This window comes from Urocitellus parryii, chromosome 3 (genome assembly GCF_045843805.1).
Source record: "Urocitellus parryii isolate mUroPar1 chromosome 3, mUroPar1.hap1, whole genome shotgun sequence".
NCBI lineage: Eukaryota > Metazoa > Chordata > Mammalia > Rodentia > Sciuridae > Urocitellus > Urocitellus parryii.
In genome coordinates this window covers 134230322-134247227 of record NC_135533.1, presented here as the reverse complement: position 1 = coordinate 134247227, position 16906 = coordinate 134230322, and the positions used below count along the sequence as shown (strand labels likewise).

Below are 16906 nucleotides of genomic sequence, written 5' to 3'. Positions count from 1 at the left end.
TGAGCAGCTCTGGAGCTGCCCACAGCCCGAGGCCAGCAGCTGGCCCTCTCCTCCCTGAGCCAGCTAAAGACAGACCACAGAAACCCAAGTCCCCTTCCCCAGGAGGCCCCAGGGAGCCCAGGCACTGGGGACAGGCTTCCCTGATGGGGAGGGGGAAGCAGGCCACAGACATGCTTCTCAGTCAGAGGAGGCCACGCCCAGGCAGGATGGTGTGGGGGCAGACTGTGGCCTGCTATGGTGCAGGGCCAGCCCCCTCCCGGGAAGCTGTGGCGGGCAGCTGTGGCGGGCAGCTGCAGAGCCAACGCTCTCTCCAGACTGGCCCCAGCTGCAGCGGCTTCGGGGCAGCGCTGCAGGCATAGAGCATCGGCGGGAGCAGGGCAGGGCCACCTGCTCGGGGACCGGGAGGCCTCGTCCTGGTAGTGGCAAGGGCGGGAAGACGTGTTGAGAATGCTCCACGGGGCCCGACCAGCGAGGGCACGTTGCACTTGCCAGAGTCACGTCCTCCCATGGCGCCAGGCACCAGCTACTGGACGGCCAAGGCTCTTCGTCTCCCCCGCAGGGGCCCGGCCTACACCTCTGCCCACGGGGCCGCCTGCTCTACACCTTCCCTGGAAAGCCACCTGTCCTTGGATTTAGCGGCCATCCTCGTCCAGGCTGACCCCAGTTGCCTCCAGGGAGTGCTGACCACTAGACCACCCGTCCAGGGCTCGGCCCCAGCTCCTGGAGGAGCTGCAGCAGCCCCGGCTCTCGCCCTCAGGAAGGCTTTCCAGAGGTGCCGGCTGACTTCCAGGACGCTCCACGGGGCACTATGCCAGGTCGCGGGGGACGTGGCGCTCTGGAGATAAGAGTGGCAGTGAGCCGCGGAGCCAGGTGACAGGCGGCTGGGCCACGGCAGCTTTCTGTCCCACACAGTTTTTTTCTTTAAGAAATCAGGGCCTTGCTTACAAACCCCAGATTTCCAGCTTTTCTGGGAACATGATGGTGGCTGGTGGCCACCCCTCCCTGTCACCCTCCAAGCTCCCTGAGTGTGTGACACCCTCTCACCTGCCCTGCTGTGCTGGAGGCCTCCCTCTTCTCTATAGGAGAAGAGAAGGGAGTGTCTGTCACCCTGGGCTCAGATGCCTGCCCTCCCCTGGAGGCTGGGCTGGGCTGGGGCAGGAATCTGCCTGGGAAAAGCCACACAGAAGGCAGCTCCCTGAGGCCTGTTTGTTCTCCTGGATCGGGCCATGCCTGCACTTGTCCCATCTGAACGGAGCCCTTGTTACTGGACTGGCTCTGGAGGCAAGGGCCAAGTTTTCAGTGCCATGCCCGATAACCAAATCCCCAAACCTAGAACAAAGCGGGGAGAGAACCATTAAACTGGATTTCTGCCCTGAATGTCGGTGAGGCCGACCCCCCAGGGCTACAGAACAGCCTCTGACCCAGGCAGCCCATCCTGATCCCCTGGCCCTGCTCCTGGCCTCGGCAGCATCCCTGAAAGGTGGTGACCTCAGGGCCTTGGCACCTGCTGACCCCTTCCCTGGAAAGCTCCTCCCTCTTCCCTTCCTGTGGCCACCTCCTGTTCATTGTCCAGACTCCAGCTCAAATGCCACCTCATCAAGCTGACCCTTGAGCCCTGTACCAAAAGGAGCCCCACAAAGCAGTCACCCTCCTCCCATCCTATGCTACAGCATCCTCTCTCCCCAGTGTCAGGGCTCTGCATTTTGTATCCCCCGGAGGCCATGAGGCCAGCAGGCTGGCTGCTGGAGACAGGAAGCAGGACTCCCTGCCCTGACGACCCCGCTCAGCAGGAGCAGCTGCTGCATGCCTGAGCCCTTACGTGGTGCATGCGGGCTGCCTGCGGCTGGAGGCCCTGCCAGGAGATCCCAGCTGGCTGTGGCTAGAGCAGAGCACCCACGCGGGCACTGTAGGTGGCACCCCACAACTCCACAAATAACAGGTGCCAGTGACTCTGCTGCCTGGGTAAAGTGCCAGCTGTGTGACCTTGGGTGAGTCTCTGAACCTCTCTGTGCCCTCAGCTTTTCTGCCTATAAAACAGGCTGGTGGGAGGGGGCAGGGGTCAGCCATGATGGAGGAATATGATGGACATCACTGTCCAAAGTGCATGCATGGAGATAGGAATTGGTGTGAACACACTTTACACAACCAGAGGTCAGGGACGCTGTGCTCTGGGTGTGTAGTGAGAACCGTGATGCGTTCCGCTGCCATGTATTTAAAAAATAAAAGCAATTTAAAAATTAAAAAAAAAAAAATGAACAGCTGGTGAGAGTAGCAGCTGCCTGTGGGCTCCAGGAGGAGCCCCAGCACACGCCGAGGTCACAGCAGACCCAAAGAAAGGCTCGGGGGCCACCGCCCAGGAGATGGCACAACCACACCACGCTCTCCCCAAGGGCTGGGCAGGGGACAGCTCAGCTGTGTGGCTTCCGTGGCACCTGTGTGCGGTCCCCCAAGGCAGGCTCGGTGCCATCTACCTGCCTGTCCCACCTCTTCCAGGGCCTCCCTTCCCGTGGCAGTCCTCAGCTCCCGCCTCCCCAGGGCCCACAGGGCAGGGAAACCCCGCCCCAGGAGCCCGCATTCAGCACCGGGTGCACAAGCCCCCACTCCAAGCCCCTGCCGGTTCCAGAAACTCAGGGCCACCCAGAACGAGTGCACCCTGGGGATAGGCGTCCACACGCACTAGGCAGCCGGGGCCCAGGGACACGGCCACACCACGAGCGGCTCCAGCCAGGAGTCACGTGAGAAGACCCCCACCCCAGTCCCCACCAGGAGAGGAGCCCCTTGCCATGCCCAGCTGTGAGCCGCTCGGCCGCTGCCGGGCGCCTAGGGCAGGGCCACAGCTACATCAGGAGCAGCGGGCAGAGGCCACCAAGCAGGACGGAGCAGGGACCGCCTGGATCCAGTGAACGGCTCGCTCTGTCACCAAGTGGGACAACAGCGTACCCTACGACCCCGGGTGGTCCTGGCTGTGTCCAGAGGTCCCACGGGAGTGAAGCGCTCTCCACAGTCAGGCCTCTGAGCCTGGAGCCACCTTGAATTAGCATCTTCCTCACTGGCACGAAGGAGTCCATGACCAATGGCGTCCAGTGCAAGAAGAGCACTGTGACATCCCTCCCGGGACAGCCTGAAGGCTGAGGAGCCCAGGACACCGGGAGGAAAGTGCAGATGGCTCAGGTTCCAACCTCACTGGCTGTGTGACTTCAGGAAGACACTAAGCCTCTCTGTGCCTCGGCGTCTAGATGCATGCAGACTCCCCAGGAGGGTCTGGAGAGTCTGTAAGTCGGGCAGCATCAACACCAGGGGACAATCACAGACCCTGTTATGATGGCTGTAGTTTTATTGCTGCTGTAGCTTCATCATCATGATTCGCAACAACTTCAAATTTCACAAAGGCCTACAGCAGAAAGCCCGCCCAGCTGAACCCCTGGGGCTGGGAACTGGGTACAACCCCCCTGGGGACCCCACCACCACCTAGGCTCTCCAGAGCCCCCAGAGCAGCAGCCCTCCAGCCCCCAGAGGGGGCAGAGATCACCATCAGGTGGAGGAGACCATGTCAGAGCCAAGATCAAAACCAAGTGCAATCATCAGGCAGGCCCCATCCGTAATTACGAATCTGATGTCATTAGGCACCCGCTAACCTCATTACTTATTTATTTACGGGATTGCTTATTTAATTTATGAGCCTCCTTCCCCGAAAAGTCATCTCAGCCAGCACCCCTCAGGCGAGGAAGGAGAAGAGAAGGAGGAGGAGGAGGAGGAAGGGGCCCCCCTCACCCGCTCCACCCCCGTCCTGCTCCTGCTCTGCCTTGGAACAGCTCCCCCCAGGTCTGGTGATGCCCAAGGTGACTGCTGGGCAGGGCAGACCTGGCAGAGCCAGGCTCAGTGCTAGACCCAGAAAGCTCCCACTGTCATCTCCCCAGCACAGAAGACCCTCGGGGGAGCGGGGCTCTGGCCCTACTGGGCACCAGTGCTTGGCATCACCTCCGATCCCTGTGACAAAGGGAGCTGGTCCTTCCTGGCACAGAGGGGAAGAAGCACCAACTTGTGGTCACAAGTTTTAATCCTCATTGTGCTGAGAAGTCACTTGACCTCTGAAGGCCCGCGTCTCCTCAAACCTGTAGAGGGGGGAGTGAAAATCCCAGAGGGGGCCCCTGGAGGGCTGCTGCCCAGGGCCACGCGGCGCTCCCGGCCAACGCAATAAGGCAAGAAAAGCAGGAAGTGGCATGAAGACTAGGAAGAAAGGCAGAGCCAGGTCGTGGAGGGAGGGGCCACTTCCCCAGGCCAGGGGAGCTACACCAGGTAGCCACAGCCTTTCCCAAAATGCAGCCCACCGTGCAGTGCACTTGAACACGCGTGGGGTGCACCAGAACGGCTGACAGGAGTGCCCGTGAGGGTGTGCGCCACTGGGGTTCCCAGGTCTGCGGGTGGACGCAGAGCCGCGTGAGAAATCAGCTCTAAGTCCCACACAGCCCCCACATGCCTGGCAACCCGCCCTCACAGGAGAGGGGCGTGCAACGGTGTCCCCAGCACAAAGAACGGGCTCCGGGCTGGGGCTCAGTGGGACAGCGCTCGCCCAGCGCCGCAAAGCCCTGGGTGCGACCCACAGCACCACATATAAGTAAATACACAGGATGAGGCCCCAGGTTCAACGATGACTGAAACACAAATAGTAAAAAACAGGAGGAGCCCTGACGACAGAGGACACAGCGTGAATGTCAGAACGACAGAGCGGCCAGACACGCAACCGCACGTGTGTGCTGTGGGATGATTTCACCGTGCACCTCTAGAAGGTTCCGGAACTTCTATGGCAGACACGAGGTCAGCAGTTCTTCTGGAGGGGCAGGGCATACCCTAGTCTGTGCTGGTACCAGTGTTAGCGTCCAGCGAGACCCGGGGAACCGAGAGCTGCGCCTTCCCACAGGCTGGCTGGACCTCCAGGCTGGTTGGCCAGAGTGTAACAGACAGACAAACCCACACGCAGGCAGCGACGCCCCCCACTTCTAGGTCAGGTCTGTGGGTCCCAGAGCCATCCCTCAAGTTTCCCAAAGGTCCTGACTTATGAACCTCAACAAAATAAGTTGGGGTTGACTCTCAGACCTGCCCCCCCTTGCAAGGTCAGGTGCGCGAAGCCCTTGGCCTCTGGACCCCAGACTCCCCAGCTGCAGGAGCAGAGGGGCAGTAGAGCAGCAGGTCCAGGCACATGCCAGGGGCCTCGGGGGCTCACTGCTGCTGCCATAGGAGCAATAGGGCCCTGCGTGGACAGGCCTGGCCAGGGTCCTCACGACCCTCCACAGACAGGGCTCAGGTCAGCAGCACCTGCATCCCCAAGGCCCCTGCCCAGCTTCAAGATGGGGCACTTAACTGGTACCTGCTCTCCAGAGCTCCAGCTACCCTGTCCCCCAGGAAGAGAGAAGAGGGAAGGACGACCCTGGCCCGGGGGCTCCCTGAGGGCCACACCAAGGTACCCTGCAGGGTCATCTCAGGAAGGCCTCAGCAGGACTCCTGGTAAAGCGAGGGCACAGGACAGGGGCACACCGGAACCCCTGGGCCAGGGGTCGAGCAAGAGCCCAGCCATTTGTGAAAGGAAAAAGGCAACCATGGCGAAGGGCCAGGAGGAGGATGCAGGGACAGGGACTCTGCCCGCTCCCAGGGCCTGTCCAGGGTAGCTCCAGACCAAGGGACAGGGAGGGGCTGTGTGGAGCGGAAGCCGCAGCAGGAGGGGCGTCCCCCGGGTCCGATTAGCGGGGTGGCCGCAGGCAGACAAGCTCAGCTGTCAGCAGGGCCATCGCGGGCACCATTAATTGCTGTCATTTGAGGGTGGCCCTGTGGGGAGGGGAAGGAGGGGCAGGGCTGAGCGTCCTGAGCTGGGGGAGATGAGGATATCCCACGGGATCCTGGCCCTGAGGACAAAACCAGTCCCACTGCCGAAGAAAGGATGAGTCTCAGAGCTGTGACCCCACAGGCCAAGGACCCGCCACACACACACCTGGTCCCCTGTCTGCCTGCAGACTATCCCAATGGGCCTCCTCGGGCAGCAGAGAGCGGCCATCCTGGGCTCACCTTCCAGCCCCACCTGGATTAACCACACACAGACACCCAGACACCCCGAAACCCGCTCTCAGCACACCCAGCTGCAGGGCCCAGCAGGCCCACCACCCCCAGGACTCAGACGCCACACCTCAAGGCCCAGGTCCCCTCCTCCCTCCCAGGGCACAGGGGCCTCCAGGTGAAGACTCGCCCACTTCCTGGGGCTGCTCTGGATCAAAAGAGCCCAGTGCAGAGGGCCACAGAGGTCTCCAGCCTGCGCACGGCCTGCCTGTCTGCAACTGTCACCATCCATGCTTGACATCTGCCCCCAGGTGCGGATGACCTGGGGATGGCCCCACTTCCACTGCCCCTGCCATGGCCCCCAGACAGGCCTCATGTGGGCAGAGCGGCCACCTGGGTCCTGCCAAGAGGGCTCCTGGGAGCAGCAGGCTGCCCAACCCCCCCACCCCATGATGGATGCCCAGCAGGGAAGCTAAGTGCTCGCAGACAGAAAGCCCTTTTATCGTCCTCAGGCGGCCACTGGCGTGACAAGGAGATAACTCAGCCAGAGGAAGGTTCCCAGGGGCAGGACTGGACAACGCAGGGCAGGCAGCAGAGGAGCACAGCTAGGCCACCCTTCTCCACGGCCAGCCCCAGCCCCTCGTCAGTGCCCAGCCGTCAGGGGGCGAGGGCTCAGGGCCAAGGGGAGACCTCCAGGGGGACCCCAGGCCACTCACCCTGAGCTGCCCTCCAGAGGCCAGGACAAGCCACCAGGCAGGGCACAGGCCACGCCTGCAGGACCCCATCCCCCGCAGGTCTTTGTTAGAATGCCATCCTCCCAGGGAGGCCCTCCTGGTCCCCACTTGACACTGCAGGCGACCCCTCCTGCAGTCCCTCGCCAAGCGCTCGGCCCTGTCCTGATGGTCCCTCACCCAGCCTTCGTCCCCAAGATGCAAATCTTGAGGGTTCAAGGCTCTGCCTCACCCCGGGGCCTGGCACAGAGTAGGCGCTTTACAAAGAAATCCCTCTGCCTGATGAGGACACCTCCCCAGGCAGCGCCAGCCAGGCGCCTCCTCGCCCCCTTGCCCCGCGGCACGCCTCGCCCCGTCCCGTCCCGGAAACCAGCACCCCCACCCACCGCTCCACCCCTCCTGGGCACCCGAGGAGCCCTGGCCACATCTGCCAGGCAGAATCGTCCCCCCAGGAACTCCAGGCCCTCTTCCCACAGGGGGTCCCAGCAGCATAAGCCTTGGGGACAGAGGGGACAGAGGTGACCTACCAGAAACTGGCCCCAGCGAGACTGTGTCCAGTGAGACTGTGTCCTCAGAGGCCGGGGAGACCTGCGGGAGAACACACTGGTTACTGAGAACCCGGCTCCCAGGGTGGGGCCTTGGGACCATGTCACCTGCAAGGAGGTGATCATGGCCTGAGCCCTGTGCCTTGTACCAGCAGCCCAAGGACTTCTCCACAGTGACCCGGTGACAGAGGCACTGCCACCCTCTGAGAGGGGAACACTGAGGCTCAGAAACAGCCTCGCAGCCGGCCCTGTGGTGAGGAGGTGCCAAGGCCAGGCTTCCACAGACGGGCCCGGGCGGCCCACGCACTGCCCCTCGGCGTCCTCGGCCCCCAGGAGCCCATGCCCAAGAGCTGGAGAACCCACGGCCCCTCACCAAGGTGAACGCAGGGCAGAGACAACCAGTACCAGGAACAGGGACTAGAAAATGAGGGCCTCGGGCTGCGGATGTGGCTCAAGCGGTAGCGCACTCGCCTGGCATGCATGGGGTGCTGGGTTCGATCCTCAGCACCACATACAAATAAAATAAAGATGAATAAAGATGTTGTGTCCACCGAAAACTAAAAAACAAATATTAAAAAATAAAAATGAGGGCCAGGTACAGGGGGGATGAGGCAAAGACAGATATACTTCTCCAGAGGACACGGGGAGGGTGCGTGGTAACGGCTGGCAGCAGGACACAAGCTAAACCAGGAGGGGCCCCCTCCAGACAGGCACTGCCCATTGCTGACAAGGACTTGGAACAACCAACCGTGTGCACGGCTGGCCCCACACCAAAGGGCGCAGCCACCACGGAGGACGGTCGGTGAGGCCTCCGCCAGGCAGGGCTCAGGCTCCACCGCAGGACCCACGAACACCAGAATTCAGAGAAACGAAGCTACCCGCAAGGACCTGGCGCAAAAACCCAGGGCGACCCCCTCCACTCCCTCAAGACCAGCCCCTGGCCGCTACCAGCGCACCTCAGGGTGCCCTGCCCAGGGCGCCTCCTCCACAACAAGGCAGAGAGGACCAGGGGTGCGCGGCCACCACAAGGGACTCAGGCTCACAGGGGACCCAGGCTCGCAGGGAGCCCGAACGCGGCCCTCAGGGCTCACCCGCGACTGTCTACTCGGGAAAGCAACCCAGGCAGAAGCCCACTGCCTGTCCTCCGCTGCCACCCTGACCCTGACCGCACCCGGTCAGGACATGTGAGAACTTCTGCATAAAAAAAAAAAAAAAAAAAAAAAATCCACCGTCCTGGAGAGACACTGCAGAGGTCCCCACAAGGCGGGCCCCAGCTGCCCACTGTGGCCCTGGGCAAGGCCCACCTGAGCGCAGCTCTCCCGTCCGGACAGAGCTGGCTGCAGCTGCCTCAGGACGCGCCCTGCAGAGCCCTTGGTCCTAGGCAGACCCAGGTGGCCGCTTCTCCAGTGGAGGTCAAACCCCGGGGACCAAACCTGCTGTCCAGAGGCCGGGGGCAGCTGTGTGACCAGGTCCCTGGGTTCAACCGGCCTGCCCCTCCTGACTGTGCAACCTGAGCCCGGGAGCTTCACCTCTGAGCCTGTTTCCTTGTCCCCAGAAAGAAAATGATGAACCACCAAGTGGCCGGACGTGGAGTGCAAGAGCCAGGCCATGCCCTGGGCAAGCTTCAGGGCCAGCAGTGCTGTGCCCTATCCAGTGGCTGGCGAGCTGCCCTCTCCAACCCCACCTGCCCGGCAGCCCTCCCACACCCCAAGGGACCCTCAAGGGGGACAGCCCGGCAGCGTCTTTCCTGCTCTTTATTCTCCAGGAGGCGCTCTCACTGGCGCCCGGCCTGGCACTGGGTCTCACCATCTGCGGCAGCTCCAGGGACAGGCCCTGCAGGAGGCTGGAGGCAGGGAGGGCCTGGGCATGGCTCCCAGAGCCTCGGTGGCCAGCCACCTGCAGCCTGCCTGGGATGGCTCCGCAGGGCCAGGCCCAGAAGGTACTCTCCCCGGGCAACGGGAGGCTCCAGCCTCCGCCCTGGGCACAGCTGGGAATCCCATGCCAACTCTGACTCCAGGCACCAGAGCGGCGGCAACCCCAGACACCCAGCGTAGGGTCCAGGGCAGGCGGTCCAGGAGGGGACTCCGCGACTCCCAGTGTGAGGAGACACACGCAGGGTCCCTGGTTTAGGGAACTGACCCAGCAGGGACCTCAGGAAGGCAGAGGCTGCTGCTGAGCTGGCCAGAGGCAGGGAGGACTGCGGGGAGGGAGGGCCCTAGGAGGAGGCTGGCTGGACAAATGACCCGGGGCCCTGGCTGGACCAGGGGAAGGGGGCAGGCAGGTCCCTCCAGTTTGAGAATCCAGCAGGTTCAGTGGAAACAGGCAACCCTGGGAGGGCCCTGCCCCTGTCCAGACAGCCAACAAGGCAGGCCCAAGGGGCTGTCCAGGTGGGAGGGGGCAGGAAAGACACAGTGCAGAGGAGTCCACAGCAGGCCAGAGGCAGAGCCCAGGGGAGCCAGCCCTGGACAGCTAGGGGCCAAGTGCCCACTTCCTGCGCCCTCTGCATCCCTGTTCACCCTGTCACCCTCTTAGTCCTCACAAGCACTAGTGTGTCCTTCCCCTGCCTAGACCAGGAGCTGAGGGTCAGAGTGGAGGCACCTCACGCAGGCACCGTGCAGGGAAGGGACCCTGGCCAAGTCAAACACAGGCCAGCTCTCCAGACCCCAGGTGCCAGAACCCATGGGAGCCAGGGCAGAAGGGACCCTCCTCGGCCTCCAGAACTGCTGGGAACCCAGAGGGACAGCGCAACATGGCCCCTGGGCACAGCTGAGCCCACCTCCTGCAGGAGGCTGGGCCAGCTGCTGGCACTCACCACCCACACACACGTTCACGCCCGGGCCCTGCCGCCACGCTCTCCACACCCCCACTTGGCTCAGACAGGCTGTGGGGACCAGGGGTTGTGGGGTCCACGGGACATGGGGTCCGGGGGGGGGGGGGGGCAGATCCAGAGGACGGGAAGACAGCCAACGGGCCTGGCCACAGACAGCTGCAGGAAGGGCAGGGCCTCCAAGGGCCCCTCCCCAGGCCAGCCATCACCAGCCCCAAAGGAGCCCCCAGACCCCTCCTGGCCTGTGTCCTCCCAGGACCCCCAAGAAGCCGCCCAAGCACACACCACAGAGGCCAGCTGGCCTGTCCCCGCCCACACACAGACCCAAGGCCACAGGCTCTTCCTGCTTCCACCCCAAGGCCACCAGCAGCCTACAGCCACAGACGCAGGGTGGGAGCCCCACCACAGGCATGAGGTCACGAGGTGGGTCCTGGAGGCGCCCCACACTCCCACAGGTGCACCAGGCAACGAGCAGGGGCTTCCAAGAGCAGTAGCCACGGCGACAGGAACCAGGTGATCTCTCCCCCCCATGAAGGTCGGGGTCCTCCCCAGCAGGGCCAGGCACTGAGGTCAGGGTGCAGCTGGCCAGAGCGAGGCCTGAGTGGGGCCAGAGCAGCTGGGGGCCAGGGAGGCTGCTGGACTCACCAGGTAGGACAGCCAGCAGGGCGGCTCCGACGGGGAGGCCACGGCCCGCCCCCCACAGGGGACCCAACCACAGGGCGCCGCCCCGACCCTTCCCACCAGGCTGCTGGGCCACCAGGAGAAGGCCCAAGGCTGTGGTCCTCCAGGTCCCAGGCGCAGGCCTTTGCCTCCAGGGTCCTGTGCCCCAGGGCAGGTGGCCAAACACTGGCTGCAAGACACAGGCTGGCGTCCCCCACTCCACTGCCCGGCCTCCTCCCAGAACCCGGCTGGAGGGACACCCAGCAGGACCACTGCACCAAGCTGTGCTCTGCAAGGGTCTCCGACCTCCAGCCAGGTACACTGTGGACCCAGCATGGCCTCCCAGAAGGCACCTCTGCAGGCTGGCCAGGGGCAGCACAAGCCAGATCCAAGCGGGAACGGTGCTGTGAGAAGGCATCCTCCACCCCCGGGACTGACCTGGCGCCTGAGCCCACCTCTCCACCCAGGAGAGCGGGAGCAGCCCCCGTCCCGCAGGCCTGTCACTGTGCCCTGTCACCATGGAGCCAGCGGCCCTGACAGAGGGGGAGGGCACCTCCACTGCCTTTCCATTCAGAAGCAACAGGGACATTTAATTTTCCTTCTAAAGTGACAGCTGGGTGGTCACCGCTCTCCTTGAAGCTGAGGGAAGCCTTCAAAGCCTGCCAAGGTCTCGGCCACCACTGCGGGCGGGCAGGCAGCGGGGGAGCCTCTCCCCCCAGAGAAGCAGCAGCCTCCAGACCAAGGCCAAGAGGGGGGCAGATGGTGGACAGGGGCTGGGGGGCCAGGAGAGGGGGACCCACCCACAGGGACAGAATACCTGTCCAGGGAAACATGCAGTGCGCAGGCCCAAGCTACGATGCGCACCCCGCCCCATGCCCGCCTGCCCAGGCCCCACTTGAGACCTCCTGGTACAGGGTCCAGCAGGCCCAGCCCCCAAAGAGTGCCCATCACCACAGTCCCTGCAGGACACCTGCAGGCCCACGGCCACCAGACCCCACACGTCTCCACAGCCTGTGAGCTGCCGCCATCTGGCCCACTTCACAGGAGGAGAAACTGAGGCCCAGGAGGTCCAACCACTTGCCCGGGACCACACTGTCAGCCAGGGTCAGGGAGACGAGACCGTCCATCTGAGGCCACCCCACCCTCTTCCTCGCATGCCAATGGGTCTGGAACTGCTCTCAGAAACCTCCGGGCCCTCTCCTGGCTCAAGGGTGCAGAGCCAGCCAGACGCAGCAGCCCGGGGCCATCAGCGGCCAGAAAGGAGCCGCAGTTCTGGGAGGAGGGCAGGGCCCTCAGGCAGCAGCATGGCTCCCAGCCAGCGCAGGTCAGGGCCAGGACCCGCAGGCCCACAACACAGAGCACCATCTGCCCGTCCACCTGGCCACTCGTCCACCTGGCCACCCACCCCAGCCCTTGTCAGCCCACAGAAGTTTCCCGGGCAGACACAGTGCCGGGACCATCAAGCCTAATGCCACCCGTAACCCCCACTGCAGACGGGGCGGGGCAAGAAGGTGCCGGAGCCTCAGAGGAGACAGGCACGGCTTCCACGTGGCCATGCCACCTCTGCTGCGGCCCAGGCCTGGGGCCCTAGGACAGACACCAGAGTGGGCTCTGTGGGGATACATGGTGGGAGCTGCCCTTGGTGGCCCAGCTGCCACCTGCACAGCAGCCACCTCCCCCAGAAACTCCCTGGGGCCCGCCGTGGCCGGCCAGTATCATGCGCGTCCACTGCCAGCCTCTGCACAGAGGACTGCTCTGCCCAGGAGCCCGAGCCCATGAGGAGGAGGGGCTGGGACTGGGCCATCAGGACCCGCGAGCTGCGGGGGAAGCCAGGAGGGAAGAGTGGCATCGACCGCCAGAAGCAATTAATGGTCCAGGTCAGGTCAGGAGACGGTAAAAGAGATTGGTCACCGGGGACCCAGGGGACACTCTAGCACATCCAGAGTCCAGCGACCAGCACTGGGGGGTGACATGTACTGCCGGGGCGCTGGGGGCAGCCAGGAGATGGCCACTTGCCCTTCCTCTGACCCCAGGAGCCCCCTCTACCAGCAAGACCCCACACCTCACTCGACAGTGGAGGTCAGGGACAGATGGGGACGTGAGGCCCAGCCCAGGGCCACCACACGGCACCACCAGCCCAAGTCCAGCCATAGCTCCACCCGGGGAACTATGCCCGTCTGTCTCCACATCTCTTCTGAGGCAAAATGGAAATAAGGATAAAGGCGGCTGAAACCAGCCCAGCTGGAGCCCGCGCTGCCCCTTGGCAAAGCCAGAGGGAGGAAGTCACTTGGCACTTCTGCACCTCAGGGTCCCCATCATGAGACGGGAGGATGGCAGGGACACAGCTTCCAGGAGAAACTCTGCCCAGCCCACTTGCCTCCGCAGGGCCTCGCACCCAGAGCCTGGCAGGAGCTTCATCCCCATCACTGAGGGCACCAGAATCAGGGCCCAGGGAGCACAGAGGCGGAGGACCAGAGGGAGCACAGCCAGTCGCCGGCTCTGCAGCGGGCAGGAGGGGCCCCGGCTTGGGGACGGTGGCTGTGGGGACGGAAGCACAGGCACCCCGCGGCCCCCACGACCCTCTTTGAAAGGGGCTCCATCTGGGGAGACGGGCCATGGCCTCCCCAGCCACGGGCCCCTGGCACCAGCACCAAGGCGCCCCCTGCTCCCTCGCTGCCCGACACACGGGCAAGGACCTCAGGGAGGCGCAGCCTGAAGTATTCTTCCTAATGTCCCCTGTTCGTGTCCCTGTGACCTGGCATGAGCCCAGCAGGCTCTCAGAAGCCAAGGTCACCAGGCTCGGGAGAGAACGGCAAGTCAGAGCGGTGCCCCACGCATTCCGCAGCGCATTTCACAGGAACCACGATGATTCAAGGAGCAGCCCTGCAGGGGACATTTCCGCTTCTGTGACCAGGTGGAGGTGGGGACCAGGGGTACACCTCTGGGCCTGGTATCTGCTCCATGACCAGCTCCAATGCCCTAATCACACCAGACACACACAGACCTCTCTCCTATCCAGGCCGCACCCCAGGGACAGGGGTGTGGGTGGGGACAGGGAGGACACGGCCAGACCGCAACCCTCAGGGCACCTGAGCCCAGGCTCCTGCTCCTCCTCCACTGTCTGAGCTGTGTGACCCTGGGTTCACTGCCTGACGTCTGTGAGCCATTTCCTTGTCCAGGAGACAGAAACTCCCCTCACTAGGTGACGCAGACATTCAACAAATGCCTACGAGGTCCTGGCATGTCCTAAAAGCTCAGTGAACAGCAGGCATTTTTCCCCAGTCTCTTTACTGAGGGGATTCCCAAAACAAAGTCCAACAGTGAGCGACTCACTGTGTCCGCACATCCCAGGGCCCAACCGTCACCACATCCAGGTCCAAAATGTCTGCGCCTCCCCAAGAGGGGCCCCACTGACATTAAAGTTTGTCCCTAGGCGCCCCTGCCCAGTGTCCCTCCTGGGCCAACCTTCCTCCCAGCCTCGGGTTGAGGCCTGCCCCGCTGCAGCCCAGGGCAGCGCTCTGGTCCTCCTGTGGCCACACTGGGCTCCTGGCTGGGCGCAGGCCCTGCCCACTCTCCTCAGGTGAGAAAAAGGTAAACACACGGAACCACAGACGGCCGTGGGGCGAGGTGGCTGGACAGCAGAGGGGGCGGGCGGAGGGAACAGGGAGCCTCTGCTGGGCCTCCTCCCCCAACCCCACATCTTCCTGGGTCTCTGCAGGTGCCAGGTGGAGCCCCGGGGGGCAGCGGGAAGGCAGCCATGGGGGCACCCTGGGCGCGGACTCAAGTGCAAGGGCCGGAGGTGGGGAGCCGGGGCCGGCCTGGGCGTGCCTCTCGAGCAGGAAGGGTGGACAGCGCGGCCTCTCCCCGGCTAGGCTGCTCAGGCTGCACCTCCGTGAGCAGACGGCAGGGACCAGCGCAGTTCAGGGCCAGCAAGAGGCCACCACGACGTCCATGCCAGATGGCAGTGGGCGGGGTTGTCACCGACCGTCTGCCACTCACTCCTGTTGTCATTACTACCGAGGTGGGACAGAGGCCCGTGGCAGTGGTACCCCTGTGTGTCACTACTGCAGCTGCTGCTGCTGCTGCAGTCTCCCAGGGAACTGCGTGGTATCCCAGGACTGTGCTCGGACAGCCCTTAGAACAGTCCCCAGGCAGTGCCCCCACCACCATCCCGGCCACTCCAAAAGCCATTCCACCACCTGCCATCGAAGGCTCTGTCGGCCACCACAGTGAGAGGCAGCTGCAGTAGCCTTCCTGACAGCGTCGGTGGCCAGGCCGCGGCTCCCAACCTCGGTCCCTGTGCCCAGAGCTCTGTTGGAGCGTGAGCGCTGGGGTGGTCGGGACTTACTAGAGGGATCTGTGCCGCTTGGGGAAGGGCATTGCCCCAGCAGATGCCACACAGGCCGTCTGGGCCGCTGGAGGCTGGTCGGCAGTGGAGGAAGGCAGGAGCCCGAGCCTGCGGAAAGGGGTCCTCGCTGACCCCCAGGCACCACACACGCATGCCTGCCACCAGGAGATACACACAACAAGCACACGCGCTGTTCCACGCAGCCACTGCAGCAGAGGAGCTGGTGGGGCCGAGGACAGAGCCTGGGCCTGCATGCCTGGCCCTTATCTCAGAGGAGATAAGCCGGCTCAGGTTCACATGAGGATCAGTGAAGGCACTTAATCCCCAGGGGATCTCTGCTGAGCCGCCCTCGCCCTCGGGGGCCCTTGGAGACACCCCCCCTCGCCCCGCCCGCCAGCAGCGCCCCTCTGCCAGGGGGTCCTGCACCGCCCCCACACATCTAGCAAAGGTGAAAGGTCGCTGAGCCCCCACAGCAAGCACAGAGGGAAGTGGCAAAGGGTGCCCCGCTCTCCAGAGGGTGAAGTCAAGGCCAACATCCAGCCAAGGTGACAGACGGCTCCTTCCGGGGTCACCTACACACCTCAAGAAAACCTCTGTCCCACTTCACACCAGGAGACAGGCAGGGTCCAGCCTTAGGCCTGCCCTGAGGCCCAATGGTGAGCACAGGACAGCCCCCACCGAGGACCTGGCCAGTGGGAACACCTCAGGCCACAGCTGCCAGTCCCGTGAGCAAGGAGGGACAGCAGACAGAGGGCTCGGAGGCAGCCTCTCCTGCCCGAGTCCCCCAGTGAGGCAGGGGGAGGCAGCCCGGGAACCCAGTCCCGCTGCACCCCATCCGAGCCCTGCGTGGCCCCCGCGGTAAAGATCCTCGCACTGGGGTAAGGCCGCTCTCCCTTCCTCCTGCACCTTCTCCCGACTTTCCAACTCGGGGCACCCCTTGTCCTGCTTCTCAGAACCAAAGCCTGTCTGTGTCCAGCTTGGGGGCAAGGACTCGCAGGGCACTGGCACCTCCAAGAGGGGAGACAGCCTGCTGCAGCCCAGCACCTGCCTCAACCCCACCAGCAACAGCATGTGGGCACCAGATGGCCAGCATCCGGCTACTGCCCTAGGGCCATTCTGACCACAGCCGCCTCCAGGAGTCCCCAGCCACGTAGCGCACACCGGTGACCAGCCCAATCACACCACATGGCCCCAACGCGGCTCGGCGAAGACCAGTGGGCTCCAGACGCTGTCACCCCTCATATTCTGCAAAGGGCCCGAGAAGGCAGGTCCCCACCTGTCCCCATGTTACCTACAGGGAAACGAGGCCCAGGGCGACGGAATGACAAGCGCAGGGCCCGCAGCCGGGGAGGGCAGCACAGGAGGGCCAGGCCACTGGGCCCCACTGGGAACCACTCAGGTATGCGCCCACCTGACCACAGGAGGAGACCACCAGGCGGGAGCATAGAAGAGCCTGTGACAGGTGACCACTGCTGACCCACAGATTCAGGAGCTCCCTGATGGCCAACTGCAGGGGACAGGGCCACGTGAACCCCACGGCCCACGGAGGAGACAGGCCCCAGCCAGCAGGGAGCACGCGCAGCCCAATCAGAGACGCCTTCATGCAGCTGGAAGGCAGCCGGAGCCTGGGGGACCTGAAAGTCACCTGAAATTTCTTTTTCTAACAAAAGACAATCACTGTCCCCGAGCCAGCCTCAGGCTGCCCGTTCTCCTTGCCCCCAGACCTCACACAGGCCACACTGCAGCCACA

General features: G+C 64.0%; 1 protein-coding gene across 15 annotated transcripts in view; it reads right to left on the bottom strand.

Moving 5' to 3' along the window:
* Positions 1 to 16906, bottom strand: part of Ncor2 (nuclear receptor corepressor 2) — a 138499-nt gene that overhangs the window by 109726 nt on the left and 11867 nt on the right. For 14 of the 15 annotated variants that reach the window (XM_077796068.1, XM_026402991.2, XM_026402993.2 and 11 more), the window contains exon 2: positions 7304 to 7364. The exons of the other annotated variant lie outside the window; for it this stretch is intronic. The gene's annotated coding sequence lies outside the window, so the exon portion shown is untranslated. The remainder of the gene's footprint in view (positions 1 to 7303; positions 7365 to 16906) is intronic. 15 annotated transcript variants of the gene reach the window in all.